This window comes from Erythranthe guttata, chromosome 9, assembly GCF_056151865.1.
Source record: "Erythranthe guttata isolate IM_541 chromosome 9, IM_541, whole genome shotgun sequence".
NCBI lineage: Eukaryota > Viridiplantae > Streptophyta > Magnoliopsida > Lamiales > Phrymaceae > Erythranthe > Erythranthe guttata.
In genome coordinates, this window is record NC_142541.1 from 6,511,301 (window position 1) to 6,528,261 (window position 16,961).

The window sequence follows — 16,961 nt, forward strand, 5'->3', positions numbered from 1 at the left end:
GAGGTTTGATATATTTATTTTTAAGACCCGAAAAATATAATTTTCTCTCACATTTTTAGTTTAAATCACTCTAAGCCCAGCTATAATGAATTAATGGTAGAGTACCATGTACCGATTATGCCATACTGAAAGTTATGGTACATCAAACATTGGCATACCGTAATTTTTGGTAAGGCAATAGTATTAAATTATTCAATACCATAAGATATGATAGGTACGCAGTACTGCACCAAATATACGGCAACCGTACAAAATCCACCCCTAAGTGATACTCATACACATACTCGAGAGAAATACATATTTTATTAAAATGTATTGGAGTTTTAATGCCTTTGAATGTAGAAAAATTAGTGCAATTTCTCACAAACTAATAAACATATAACAATTAATATAGCGTAAATTACCTTGTCTTCGTATCCGGTAAATTTTCCAGTCAACGGCCTTTTGTTTACTCGTTTCACCCATCCTTCGGGCATCCACGAGTCATCATCCACTTCTCTTTTGGTGATTGGCTCCTGCAAAAAAATGTTAAATAAAATTAAATCTTCAAAAATTGAAGCCTCCATTCACAGTTGACAGGTCATTGTTTCCATGTCCAAATCTCTAATTTTATTCAATTGCCGCAAGCAAGAATTAATTAATTTAATAAAACGTAGATAGCAGGATATATACGCGACAAAATGACCCTTGCATGCAAGGATAAAATTGCTACAAGAGAAGGCACACCTTTGTTGCACCACCTAATTTCGCTTTTTTCTGCTTCGAAGGTCCACAAGGCATCACGGAACCTTCTCCAACTTGTTCTCGCTACATGTTCTGTTCCCAAATAAGTTGAAAGTACAAAATTTGATTAAAATTATGCAAAACCATATATCAAAATCTATGGTAACAGCATGATAAAGTCCATGATGCAACAAATAAATAAAAAGATTACACCAAATTACATATATATATATATATATATATATATATATATATATATATATATATATATATATATATATATATATATATATATATATATATATATATATATATACACACACACACATATATGTATGTATATGTATATGTATATGTGTGTATATGTATACACATCTAGATCATCTACTTTACCTCTCGAGGTTGATTTACTGCGGAAATTCGCAAAACCAGCGAGGGTTGTTGAAGCAGCTGAGGGTTAGGCATAGGGTCTATGCCTTCTCCATCTTGTCTGTGTTCTAAAAAGGATGGAGTTATAATTACTTCATATGGCCATAAATTTGCTCGATTACTTGAGTGAATAGTAATTTAAGACCAAATTAACATGTGATTAAAAGAATTTTTCGAGATGACACAAATAGTAGAGGTTGGAACTTGGACATCATAAAAATAAATCAGCAGGTGTGCGCAAAAGGATAGGAAAAACTATTTCTTATATAACCGAATTTATGAGAAAAAAAGAGCATTTTGGGTGCACAAAAAGTATAAATTAGGAAGATATTTCTACACACGTGAAATAGGTAGAGTTAGTAAAGCAATAAATAGATGCATGAATTCTACTTTTACGCATCTAGTCGATAAAAGGAAAGGTATTCCTATGCAATGTCAATCTATTAATATTTGTAAATTCAATGACAAAGCTAATTCACCTCTATATTCTACCAAAAAACGAGCACCCTTCAACATAGTTTTCCATAAGAAAGAAAATGAACATTAAAAGCCATACAATGAAATAATTCAACGCCAATATATACATGTGGCCGTAATATTTTTACTGTTGCTCTATGTATTTTACATCTTTAACTTTTGACCGGAATGCTCTTGAAACTCAAAACATCAATTTATCATTTACTTTCCATGTTGCACATCAATTATATTGATGATATATCGTTGGGTAGCCATTTACTTTTTGGTACCCCTCTTAGTTTGGAAAGAAATTAATTTCTTTCAGTGGAACCTCATTACACTAGCTATACCTACTAAAACAAGGAGACGTGGAAAAAATAAAATAAGACAAAACAACGAAAAGTGAAGGCTAAGAGATTATGCAATGCTGCTATCGCTATAATATACCAGCCACAAATTACCGAAAAATAACCAAAAGAATGGTTACCATAATATTCGGTATGGAATTACTACCGTACCGCTATCATACAGTACGATAGTGGTATTGTATTTTCAATACCACGGTAATACTGTACCATACCATAATTTATATATTTTTATGGGGTTTTTGTGCATAAGTCCCCAACCAAGCATCTTTATTATTCTAGGTTTAGGGGTTATATTTCTTTCTCTAATAAGCCCATCCCTTTAATATTTATTATAAATAAAGGAAACATTCATGTATATGCTAATACTACCCTCAACCCTTTATACCTAATTTTTAATTGTAACCCCAATTTAATCAATTTTGTCCACAAAAATCCGATTTTGACCACAAAAATTCAATTTTGTCTATTTTTTTGGAGCATACTTTATTATGCTCCAATTTCATCCTTAATTTAATTTAATCTAAATTTGACCCCAAATTTCAAAAATTATTTAATTTTGACCCAAAGCTTTCTTTTTTCAAAAAAAAAAAATTTGCAAATTTTTTATTTTTTTTCTTTCTTTCTTTCGGATTTTTTTCGCCGGTTTTTGGCGGTCAACGCCAGTCTCCGGTGTTGACTTTTTTTTTTTCTTCTCTTTTCTTTTCTTTTCTTCCGGATTTTTTCGCCGGTTTCCGGCGTTGGCCAGCGGTCTCCGACGTTGACTTTTTTTAGTGTTTTTTTCAGTCTTTTTTTTGTTTTTTTGTTTGTTTTTTTTTTCTGTTTGTTTTTTTTTACATCCTCCGCTAAACGTTGACCGTAATTGTGCTGTCACTGACAGTAAATTAACGTAATTATACTGTAATGAAAGTTATAACGTAATTGTACTGTCGTTGACAATATATTTATGAAATTGTGCTGCCGTTGACACTACATTAATGTAATATTATTATTTTTTTATTTTTTGTTGTTTTTTTTTTATTTTTTTTTGATTTGTTGACAAGTTAACGTAATTATATTACTGTTGTTAACAGTAAAATAACTGTAGACACAATAATATTACTGTCAACAACATCAATATTTTTTTTTTTTGGGTTTTTTGTTTTGTTTGCGTTTTTTTGGGTTGTTTGTTTTGTTTTCTTGTGTAATTTTGAGGTTTGATATATTTATTTTGAGGAGAACATAATGTAATATATGACAGATTCCAGGTGCTACCGAGAAGACAAAACGTTCAAGCAAAACAAACCTGTTTGGACAAATGGAAAATCCTAATTTTAAGCTTTCTCAAATCCATGGAAGTCCTTAAAACTACCAAAGTAAATTATAAAAAGGAGCCTATCAAAGATGAATCTGCAGCCACTAAGATGAAAGCGTGAAAAAACTCCAAGTGAAGTTTGAAAAGAATGTTTGTCATATGGTATCAATAGCTAACTTAAACTTGAACTTGGAGTATCTTTTTATCATTTTGAGGTGACAAGATATGAAGACTCATACCACGTTGGTTGAGGAAAATGCACGGATACTTTTACTGAAAAGATCCGTCGATATTTGAATTTGCCAGTTAATTAAGCACAATAAGTACTTTTTGTAGCAAACAAGAAAGATTAAATTCTGACCGTTTGTTCCCCTTTAAATTGGCCATTATTTTATTTAGCTTTTTGTGCAGGATTCAGATCATGCAAGCAGCATGTGATCTAATTTCCTTACACGTGTTGTTTTAACTATGGCTATCAAATTTTATGGTACATGATAAAACAAAGTCATAGCTCATGTTGAACTGTAAAATCATGACATTATCATTCGTCATTCAATTTGTCATCGAAGGCTCTAACCTCCATAAAAAAGTAATTTTTTTTGTCAATTTCGCTAAATGGCCAAAACCTGGCTGTGGGCTCGCTTCAAAACTTGCACTCTTGAAGGAGATTATTAGGTATATATCCTCTTTTTGTCTTCAAAATAAATGTGATCGACAACATTCAATAGAAAACTTCTGATGAGGATCTTGAAAACGGGGCCATTTGGTTGAATCCATCTTAGAGATTATCACCAGCAACGGAATGAACTGGTCCAATGGACTCGAGACGGCAGTGGGAATGTCGCAACTTTTGATTTCACCGATGTGGGGAGGATTTGTTTTATTTTATTTTGATGCTTGTAGTATATATAAACAAAAGGGAAAAGTTAGAACGTCGAACTAGTGAGCTCCATAATTTATAATTTCTTGTGTGCTATTTTTTTTAATTTTTTGTCACAGTTGAAATTTCATGCTTCATACTTTTTATTTTCTATGTTCTTTGTTAAGAAGTTTTACTCTGAGGAGAAGTTGTACAGAGTAAAATGTCTATTTACTAACATAATGCTATTATCGAAAGAGATTGCAACTCGAATTTAATTTGGACGAAATTCTAACAAGAAAGTGATATTAAGGATAAATAAACAGTATAGGTCAAAAGAGGAGGTTAATGTGCATTTTCACGCGTGCCTCACACGTGACTTTTCCATCCAAACTAACGGCAATTTCAAACGGTGGACGAAAATTGTAAAAAAACTGGTTATGTGAGGACCAATTTCGTGCTAGAAAAAAATTATCGACCAAAATCGAAAATGGTGTATAATATAAGGACGAGAGTTGTAATTATCCCCTTCCAAACCCTAATACTATTAATCTTTTCTGTTTTTTTCGCGTCTCACCCATCTTCTCTCTTGTCCTTTTTTTCCTATTTTTTCTCTTCTTCCTTTTTTCATCCACATCCTTCTTCTCTCTCACAAAAGCAAGTGGTCGGACAAAGAATTTTCGGCGCCCCATATCTTCTATGCCCTCATGGCGGCGCTCTACGAGGCCTGAACCACCACGATGCTGCTGTCATGAGCAACAACAGCCCCTTCTCGCCATGAGAGTCGATCTATTATTGTCGTCCGAGAAGAATGAGATCAGTCTCCATGCGGATGGAAATTAGACGGTGTTTTTGTGGTGACGATGGTGGGGATGGTGATGGTCTGGTGTGACGACGGTATGGTGACAATGGACAGACAGATCTAGAGTTTTTGGTTTGATCCGGCGAGGCGGAGAAAGTCGCGCATGCTAGACCCCTAATCGACTATGATAAGTTTTAATCGACTATGCTCAGTAGTCGATTAAAGTTAATCATTACGTTTTTAATTCATTTTTGAACTTTTGGTTATTGATCCCCGATTTTTCCACGTGTAGTCGGACTTGGGGCATTTACGTAATGTATTTTTGTTCTGTCATTGTCAATTCATCATCCAATTTCTATCAATAAATACAATTTTGGTATATCGTTTGTTTTGTAAAAAATAGCTGATTTTCATTTTCTTTTTTGTAGTTGTTTTTGTTATTTGTTTCGGATGGTTATTGTTTGGATTCTTTTGTTGAATCATGTTGGGTTTGATTGAATATATTACGGCTGTTGTTGTTGTTACTTTTAGTAATTAATTTCATTATTCAACCACAGTTTTAGTTGTTAGTTCGTTAATCAACCATTCCCTTAGTCGATTGATTCCTGACAGAGAAAAAGTATTACATTAAAAATAAAAAAAGTTATTTTTTTTAAATTAAAAAAGATATTAAAAATTAAATATTAAAAACAAAGGTCAATTAAAAAAAAGGGGAGGAACAAAACTGGGAATGTGTGTAGTTGGAAAAAAGATAGTGGATTATTGAGGAACAAAAAGGAGTCTGGGTTTACATCAAAGAGTGAAATATGGGTTGGACATATCCCTATTAATGAAAGTTTTTGGACGTTCTCAAAGTGCCCCATTTAATAAAGGCAAAAATAAGCCCTTTGTAATTTGGAATTACCGAAAAAATCCTCATGTTAAATAAATCAACAAGGACCCTTCAATGAAAATCAAGCAAATCAAAATAGGTCCTTGACAGCTTATCGTGGATACCACGCGCAGATTGGGCTACAGGGGGTGACTTTTTGACCCGAAAGACCAAAATACCGTTTAAATTATAATTTTAAAAAATTACAGATTCAACCCAAAATGATGTTTTTGAAATTTTCAATTCAATTTTTCAAATTTTCAGAAGCGCCCTCTCTCTAAATGAACTCAAAATTGGAACATCAATATCAATTTTTAATTCAATCATTAACACAACATCTTCTCCTCATCGAAAAATATCCATCTTGACATCATCGAAAAATGTCAATCTCAATTTCTATTTCCGAAACGGCTGGGGTCACCTCCGACCAAAACCCGAATTCCTCAACCAGCCACGAAAACCCTCGGTTTCTTTAGTGAAATTCCAAAAGAACCCATGGCAGCGAGGAGCCATTGGAGTTTGGAAGGAGGCATGAAGAAGGAGATCTGGTCCAGCCAATTTTTTTCTCTCGTTCAAAGGTTGGCAGCACGAAGTACATCTAGGTGGGTGGCTCCGACGTATGCGACGGTGAATCACTGTTGAGGTGCAAGCATAGTCCCACATCCGTTTAATATTGAAAATATCAATTCTTTATAAGGAGATAAGGAGGGGAGGAGGGGATAGCAACTCTATTTACGGGACCTTTTGGAAAAAACCCAAGAGCAAAACCAATAGGATTTGGCCCAGATTGGACATTATCATACATATGTAGAGCTTGTGGTATACCGATGGGCCCCTAACAATCTCGGCGGTGAATCTCCAATTTGAGGTCTATAACAGAGAGGTGTTGGGCTTGGGTTTAGACACGGGATGGTGGTTGATGGGTTTGGTATGACGGTGAAGATGATGAAAATGTGGGGTCGGGTGGGTGGCTTTTGTTTGACGGGAAAGATGAAAGAATAAATTGGATATGTATGGTCACCTTTTGGGCTTCTATTTCCATTTTATTATGGAGAAAAGATGTTTTGGGAGAAGAATTGTAAAATAAAATAAAGGTTGTTTGTATTTTGAGATGAGACAATTTGTACTGTAGCAAGTTAAATCATGTTTAAAAAGTGTTGGAAAAAGGTATTCTGAAAGAAGAATTTGAAAGATTTTAGTTTGTATTTTAGTTTGTATTTTAGTGAAAACAATTTTTACTATAGCAGTCAAATCATGTTTGTTAGATAGAGAAATATTTGATTATTTTTTGGGGACGTTTTTCAAAATATTTGAGAAAGATAATTTTATTTTGGGAAAATAATGAAAAGAATTTGAAAACCTAAACAAACATGGGATTGTCTAGGGTCCGAGAGGGTTGTACTTCTCGGACCATAACCGGCCAATACAAATGCTCCACATAGGATATGTACGTACCCACTAAAAAATAGTACGATACATACGTTACAAGTAAAATTACATTAAACACATTTTTTATTAAACTGGAAATTTAATTAGAAAATTAATAATTTAAAACTTAATTCATATCAAATGAAAAAAAAATATTACGATCAAATCGAATAGCTTTCCTTAAACTTTAGACCCACTTACATCAATCTCTTTAATTCATAAACAATTTTTCCTCTAAAAAAAATCATCATTGATTTTTTCCTTCTTTCTGGCAAAGTTCTCTGAGCAAGAAATCATCATGTGGTTCTTCTTATCGTACGGCGTAGAGAAATGTGAGACAAATCTTTTCTTCCATACATATTGATTTTCCCATGTGTCCTGTAGATCTGGATGATTGTTAATCCATTTTTATTTTGTCGGCAATTTGATCATCTGATGGTAACAATGTTTGTATGATTTTGTAATGTATCTACTAGAATCTAATTGGATTCTAATAAACAAGGTATGAGTAAAGACTTGTACAACAAGTCCTTATGTACCGTGAAACACGAAAGGGAAATCTCCTTGTTTACTTTAACTCTTTAATTTGTCATTAATTGTTTCTTTTATATAGGAAACTATCTTATTAATTAAACAGAGTTATTCTTAACTTAATGACTTGTGTAGAAGTATTGTGAAAGAAGAATTCTTTCTTTCCATATATTTCACACAGACGTGTGAGAATCAAGATAAGGGATAATTCCTTTTTATTTCTTTCTTATATTATCATTAATTGGAATATATATTGCATTTTAATAATATATTATTAGATAGGTATCTTATAAATCTCCTATATCTCCTGTTCGTATCTAACCTTAATTATTTTGCTTATACAGGAGTCTTTCCCGGGCTATATAAAAAAGAGAAGCAGCAACAGAATACGGCGTGTCTTTTTGGAGAGAAACAAATCTCTCTTTTCTTTGTTGCTATTGTGTGCTTTTTGGAGAGAAAAATATTTCTCTTTTCCTTGTTGCTCTTCCGGCGACTTTTTATCCAGAGAAGAGTTCTGAGAAAATATTTTTTTTCTTCTCGTTTTTATTGCTCCATTGTGATACGTGATTTTCATAGAAAATATATCGGCTTCAAGGCTTTATGGTGAAGACACCAAGTTTCAAGGATTATCACAAGTTTGCTTCTTCTATACAAAAAGAAGATCGGTTCTTCGGGAGAGGGGCTTAAACAGATCTCGGGAGGAGATCGATTTGCCGACTGAGTGATTCAGCGTTGAAGGGAGTTCAACCGTGCGGAGCAAGGGATATGCAGCAGATTGAATATTTATAATTCAACGTAGTATACAAGAACGGCGTCAACGAAGAGGGAGTCTTTGTATTTTGATTAAGTCCTACTGCTGTATTCGTAAAACTAAAAATTAGTAAATTTTGTTTGCAGGTCCCCAGGGATGTAGGGAACAATTGTATCCGAACCACATTAAATTTGTGTCTTGTTTATTTCTGTTTTTTACGAACTGTTTCACGAACTGTTGCAACACTTGGCGCAATAGTAACGAAGAACTGAATCTAACACAAATAATTTAATCTGTACGAAATAAATTCTAATAATTGGCGTTCTTATATGAAGAATTAGGGGAGTTTTGATTTTATTTTTTCTTGTAATTTTGTTAATTGATTATGATTATTGTAATATTTGTTTAATGGATATTTTACATTTTTTGGTTGAGTTTGTAACGTTAATTAGGTAATTTATATAACTGTACAATGTGTGTATGATGGTGTACGAGTTGTTTTTACCAGGTTCGTACTTTTATTTTAAAAATCCCAGTATCGTACTAGATCGTTCTAGGTCATACAAAAAAAAAAAAAATCAACGGATGAGATTAACTGATACGCGTTTTCCTCACGTATAAATTACCGCAAGTATAAAATATCGCATTTTGCAGAACAGTGGTTCCGGATATCGATCCACAGGGACCTTGTTGATTCACATTCTAGGTAGTGTAATTATATTATCTAGCCGATCGTAAATAATTGGAATGGTGATAAACCCTAGATTAAAAGCATTTAAGATCGTAAACATGCAAGTATAGAATGTACGTAAATAAAATAGAGACAACTCAACATGGGAGGGGTTCGATTTAAAAGGGACTTCTAGGGCCAAATCCACCTATGTATAATCAACAACGATCTACAAATCCGTTATCTAAAGTCACATTCCTATTCGTTAACCCAGACGTTAAAGTACTCTAACCCCCATCTCCAATGTAGTTAGAGTCTACCCACAGGTCCGACGTCTCCGTTCAGAACCTGCTATTAAGAGAGCATTTAGGTCAAGTCCTTAAGGGCTATCCGAAGTGGATCACGTCTCCATTTCCACACCCCGAGCTATGCTTTCCTAACTTCAAACAAGAAATCCTCTCTCGAGTTCATTCCTATTTAATATCAATCTGAGAGATGATCAACAATCAGAAGCAGAAGCATTTAATACAGGAAAACATAAACGAAATCAAAACACGATAAATAGATAATAGAAATGATGATCGAAATCAATATATACAAGGTTTCATTACCCTAAAAGAAAATGTTCTTAGTTCATAACAAACATAATGTCAAAAAAACGTACACAAGAAATGAAGAAAAAAGCGTAAAGAAATTGCGTAAGAAAAACCCAAGTCGAAACCCCCATTGATGATTCTCGTGAAGGACTGTCGAAAATCGTAAGAAAGTCGAAGTAGCATTAAGAATGGAAGGGCCTTTCTATCTATATTGAAATGCAAAGCTTCCTCAATAAGCTTTGCAAAATAGCTATCTTTCTCAAAAGTCGTACCCCAGATCGCGATCTAGGTTGGCTAGATCGCGATCTGGGTCTTCCAAAATTGGCTTGAAAATTCGGTTTCGCTTTCAAATAGCTTCGACTCGGCCAAAATATCTAATAAAACCTAGAAATAGAAATAAAACAAGAAACGCAATAATATATAAAAATAAAGCCGAAACTCGGACGGACGAAGACCAAAACTCGAAGATTTGATAAGCAAAAATCGTGCAAAACAAATACTTATCATTAACAAATAGTAATTTTGTACGCACTAGATTAAATATCTTACGGGTCTCGGACCTTAGACAACCCCAACAAACATAGCTTATTTTCTCTCTTTTTTTTTAAATACAATGGTTTTTGTGGCCATTCAAAATTACACAGGGATTATGTGCAAATAACTCAATAAATAAAGAATCTTCAGAAATATAAAAGAAAAAACATAAAATAAGATATAGAGAAAATCACCACGCACGTACAACACATGTGCACCTTGCTAGTATATACAAATATACAAATCTGGTGGATATATATGGTGCTTCTCTTAATACCTAGAATTCATTAACTATCGAAATATTAAACATAACTAAAGGTCCTGAGTTCTAATTACCACCATTTAGACCAAAAAAATTAAAAAAAATTATATCTACATTACATGCATAATGCTGCTTCAACTATTGAGTATTTGGAGATAAACATGAAACTGAAGCTACTCAGATCATTAAGTCAAATAATCGAATCTTGAATGGCCTTGCCAGCTTTTCCTAGATTGACGTTATTAATTGCGAATTTTGCAAGTTATTGAATGAGAGTGGAGGTATGCTCGATTGTACTTATATTATTAGTTGTGATCGAGTTCCTTCATTATTAATTAAAAAAAATCTACTGATCTAGTATATATATCTATACATGTGCCGATTTATTTTCATTAATTAATTTCCATTGTGATTGTTATGTGGCCAATTCAGGGGACTGGACGGGCAGAACGAGAGCCACAAATGCTTGTGTCTTATAGGCGCAAAATATTTCGGGGTATGCAGATATTGAACGAAGTAGAAGACGACTCAACTCCAACATAATAGCTTTGATATAGCTAGCTAGCCCTTTTACGTACGTGAATATTTCCTAGCTGTTCTTCGGATACATTTACAGTTATTGCTTATGTGAACATTGTAGCTAAATAACCCCAACGCGTTACATAAGGCAAGTATTGTAATTGTATAATTGTTCGATTTTCTGTAATTATGTCCATTTCTTTCTGTAAATAACCCAATATCGGTTCACAGCCAATTAACACATCTTTCACCATCGAGAGATACGACAAACGGAGGATATCTATGCTGCTGAATATCATAACTCATAAACAGAACAAATGACTTGCAAATTTGCAATACAAATAAGATTTTTTCGCCAATTTAATAATTAATAAAGGCATGGTACAGGGTGTCTAGAAAATTATTAAACCCAATTATTGCAAGGTGGGAGCTGTTTAGGCATTTTTCCCAAGTAATATAAGATAAAAACATATGCAGAAAAATGAGGATCAGAAGAGATATACACAAATTTATATATATATATATATATATATATATATATATATATATATATATATATATATATATATATATATATATATATAGGGCAAATTGCACTTCACCCCCTTAAATATTGCAGTTTTTGCACTTTTCCCCCTAGAAATAGAAAAACGAGATTGTCCCCCTTAGAAATATATAAGTCGGTGCACTTTGCCCCAAGACTCGATCTCCAGGCTAATTCTCGCCGGATTTTAGTAACACTGAATTCAGAAAATATTGCAAACCTTAGAACATATTCTCACAATTGTGTATATATATATAAATTTCTACAAGTTGCAATGTGTACCTTATACTTAATACAAGTAGTGTACCTCCTTCCCAGATTTCGATCAGTCCAAGAAGTCCTCTGCACCACCATATTTCCACAAAAGCAGGTTGGATTTTGCATGATTTTTCTTGCAAAACAAAACAGTAAACACTATCACTTTAATAATTCAAACAACGAACCCAAGAGCACTAAGATGCACAATACAAATTAATTCAACCTAAATACCCCATATGAGCTTAATATTAATTAGTTCAAGGTAGAAGAGAAAAGATCGATGTAGCAGAGTTATCCCCAATTCTTCAAGATTTCAGCTCCCCCAATGTTCAGATCAGAAGACAAAATACCATAGGTATGGATAAAATTATGGAGGAAATTGTTACCTTTGCGGATCGATGGAAATTCCCTGGTCGTTGCCCGCGGATTCAATTGATTTTGGGAGTAAAAGAAGAACCCTAGGATTTTTTTTGCTATACGATCTGGGAGAAAAAGAAGACCCCCAAACGGTAATACTTGGTGGAAAAAATGGTCAATGACATTTATAACCTTTAAAAACTCCGTAAAAGACTTGTATACCCTTCCTAGTTACTAAAATCCGGCGAGAATTAGCCTGGAAATCGAGACTTGGGGCAAAGTGCACCAACTTCTATATTTCTAAGGGGGACAGTCTCGTTTTTCCATTTCTAGGGGGGAATGTGCAAAAACGGCAATTTTTTAGGGGGTGAAGTGCAATTTGCCCATATATATATATATATGTTTATGTATATATATACATATATATATATATATATATATATATATACACATATATATATATATATATACACATATATATATATATATATACACATATATATATATATATATATATATATATATATATATATATATATATATAAAACAATTTTCCAAGATGACACAAATAGTAGAGGTCGGAACTTGGACATCATAAAAATAAATCAGCAGATGTGTGCAAAAAGATAGCAAAAACTGTTTCTTATATTTCCGAAATTATGAGTAAAAAAAAATATTTTAGGTGCACAAAAAGTATAAATTAGGAAAATATTTCTACACACGTAAAATAGTTTGAGTGACTAAAGCAATAAATAGATGCATGAATTCAACCTTTACAAATCTAGTCGATACAAGGAAAGTTATTCCTATGCAATGCCAATCTAGTAATATTTTTAAATTCTATGACAAGGCTAATTCACCTCTATATTCTAACAAAAAATGACTTACTTCCTCAAATATGAGCACACTTCAACATAGTTTTCCATAATAAAGAAAATGAACATTAAAAGCCATACAAAGAAATGATTCAATGCCAATAAATACTTGTGGCCGTAGTATTTTGCTGTTGCTCTATGTATCTTAGAGTTTTAACTTTTGACCGGAATGCTCTTGAAACACCCGGTGCGTAGTATTTCTGCATAAAAACAAAAACATCAATTCATCATTGACTCTTATTCTATCATGGCTTTCGATATTTTTTTCGATATCATAACTCTTATTCTGTCATGGCTGTTGTGAATCAACTTTTCAGTTCTCATCATTTAATCTACTTACTGTAATTGAAGTATCATCTGTATACCATGTAACAATTGATTTGATTTCTTTAAAACAGTTTCAATCACGTATTGTTTTCTTGTGAAATTTTAAGCTTTGACATATTTTTTTTAAGAACTGAAAAATATAATTTTCTTTCACATTTTTACATTAAATCACTCTAAGCCCACCTATAATGAATTGATGGTAGAGTACCATGTACCGATTATGACGTACCGAAAGTAACGGTACATCGAACATTGGCATACCGCAATTTTTGGTAAGGCAATAGTATTAAATTATTCAATACCATAAGATATGATAGGTACGCAGTACTGCGCCAAATATTCGGCAACCGTACAGAATCCACCCCTAAGTGATACTCATACACATACTTGAGAGAAATAAATATTTTATCAAAATGTTTTGAATGTAGAAAAAATATTGCAATTTCTGACAAACTAAAAACATATAACAATTAATATAGCGTAAATTACCCTGTCTTTGTATCCGGTAAATTTTCCAGTCAACGGCCTTTTGTTTACTCGTTTCACCCATCCTTCGGGCATCCACGAGTCGTCATACACTTCTCTTTTGTTGATTGACTTCTGTCAACAACATCAATATTATTTTTTTTGGTTTTTGTTTTGTTTGAGTTATTCATGGAGTAACGTAATAATATTACTGTCTATTATTGTGATATTACTGTAAATACAATAATATTAGTGTGGTTGACGGTGATATTACTGTTGTTATAGTAATATTGTTGTCAACCACATCAATATTATTATTTTGTTTGGATTTTTTGTTTGTTTGAGTTATTCAGGGAGTAACGTAATAATATTACTGTCTATTATTGTAATATTACTTTGGTAGACGGTAATATTACTGTCACTCACAGTAATATTTATTCTTTTGGTTTTTTATTATGTTTACATTTGTTGAATGGTATACATAGTAATATTACTCTATTAGACAATAATAATGAGTTTTGTTGTGTTAACTTACTGTGCTAAAGATTAATATAGCAATATTACTGTGTTAAACTGTAGTTTAGTTAATTTTATTGTATTTAACAGTAATATAGTTAATATTATCTCAATCACAGCAATAATGGTGTGTAAACAAAAACAAAAGTTACATAAGAAAGAAAAGAAGAAAAAAAAAAGAAAGAAAATTAAAAAAAGTCAACGCCGGAAACCGGCGAAAAAGTCCGGAAGAAAAAAAAAATGAAATGTCAACGCCGGAGACCGGCGTTGACCGCCGAAATCCGGCAGGAAAAAAAAAAGTTTTTGAAAAAACAAGAAATTTTGAAAAAAAAGTTTTGGGTCAAAATTGAATAATTTGTGAAATTTGGGGTCAAATCGAGGTTAAATTAAGTTAAGGATGAAATTGGAGCATATTAAAGTATGAGGGGTCATTTTAGTCTTTTACAAAAATCAGGACCATGTGTGGACTTATTGGTAAAGGAGTTTTTTGTGTGGATCTCTTTATGAATAAGTACCCATTGATGGGCTTATTTGCAATGACCCCTATTTTTATTTATTTAACACACATTTTGCTTTCTATAAATTAATAATTAATATATATTATCTCATGTTCATAGACTTAAACTAGATCACAATTGAAAAGTCAAATGATATTTTACATTTAATATTGATTTTCCTTGCTCTCATCCCATATATATATATATATATATATATATATATATTGATATGCCTAATTGGGCCAACCCAATGGGCCTACAATTTCTTTACCTACTAGGCTACGAGCCCAATATCGAAGACCAATATCACCGAGGCCCAAACACCTTCAAGTAAGGCTTGAGCCCAACAAAGCAAACTCAACCCAATAAACGATATATAAATAGAGGTTTTACTCATTTTATTAAGGTATGTCCTATTAACTGAGTAATACTGTCAACTGTATTCTCTGGACTATTTCCACTATCAGCACGTCTGACTTGAGCGTCGGAGGGGTTTCCGCCGGATCAACCCCCGGCGTAGTTCACGTGTGCTCATTTCGCAGGTACCTCAGGATCATCAAGTTGTCAAGCTACTGATCCGCTTTGCTCTCCCAGTTCATTTTCTACACTACCCCATGTGAGCTATATTTTAGCATCATCATTTTGGCGCCGTCTGTGGGAACGATGCAAACCAGATCACGTAGCCAACAAGATCCTCCTGAGGCGTCTGCTCGGAGAAAAAATAACACAACTAACGACCTCCCACCTCGTGGAGGCTCTGCCTTGCCACCTCCTCCACGTCCCATGGATCCGCCTCGCGAGGTTCAGGTGATCCCCCCTCGGGACCCACCACTCGCCGATCCACCACTCCCTGCTCCTCGAATGGTTCAAATAACCGAGGATGCGCTTCAACGCATGATAGCAGAAGATTCAACTCGCGCTGCCACAGAGGCCGTGACCCTATATATCGCCACGATGGGAGCAAATGCTCCCAACGCGATACCAGCACCTGCTCCACATGTGGAGCCACCTATGGCACCACCGCCATCGACTCCCTGGGGCTTACCTCTGCCCCCAAAATATCTCGCTCGCCAAGGGTTATCGACTCCCTGGGGGTATACAGTGCCCCCAAAACATTTCGCTCGTCAAGGGTTATCGACTCCCTGGGGGCTTACATCTGCCCCCAAAATATTTCGCTCGCCAAGGGTTATCGACTCTCTAGGGGCTTACCTCTGCCCCCAAAATATCTCGCTCGCCAAGGGTTATCGACTCCCTGGGGGTATACAGTGCCCCCAAAACATTTCGCTCGCCAAGGGTTATCGACTCCCTGGGGGCTTACATCTGCCCCCAAAATATTTCGTTCGCCAAGGGTTATCGACTCCCTGGGGGTTTATAGTGCCCCCAAAATATTTTGCTCGCCATGGGTCATCGACTCTCTGGGGACCTACTTCCGCCCCCCCTCGAACGGTTCAGATAACCGAAGAGGACCTTCAGCGTATGATCGCCGAAACTTCAACAATATCAACTTCTATTTGCTCCTCTAACGGTTCAGATAACCGACAAGGACCTTCAGCATACGACCGCGAAAGCTTCAACTCGTGTTGTCACTGAAGCAACGACACAACCATGTGCATTCACCTCAGACCATAGGTCTCGAGCGCCTCATCCTACAGTGGGTGTTTAACCCATCCCAAGATTGGGCATCACCCTTACCATTCAACTCCAAGTGGGTTCACATCACATCGCAAGAGACGAGTATAATTTTCCTACTAAAAAAATAGAACATCCCAAGGGGTGAACATCAACCACCAAAAAAAAGGGGTAAAATCGCGCACGCAAGACCCCAGAAGAAGATGAAGAAAAAAATACAAGAAAAAGAAGAAGATGAAAAAATAGAAGAAAAAAGAAGAAGATGAAAAAAGAGAAGAAGAAAGAAGAAGAAAAAATACAAGAAAAAGAAGAAGATGCAAAAATATAAGAAAAAAGAAGAAGATGAAAAAAGAGAAGAAGAAAGAAGACGAAAAAATACAAGAAAAAGAAGAAGATGAAAAAA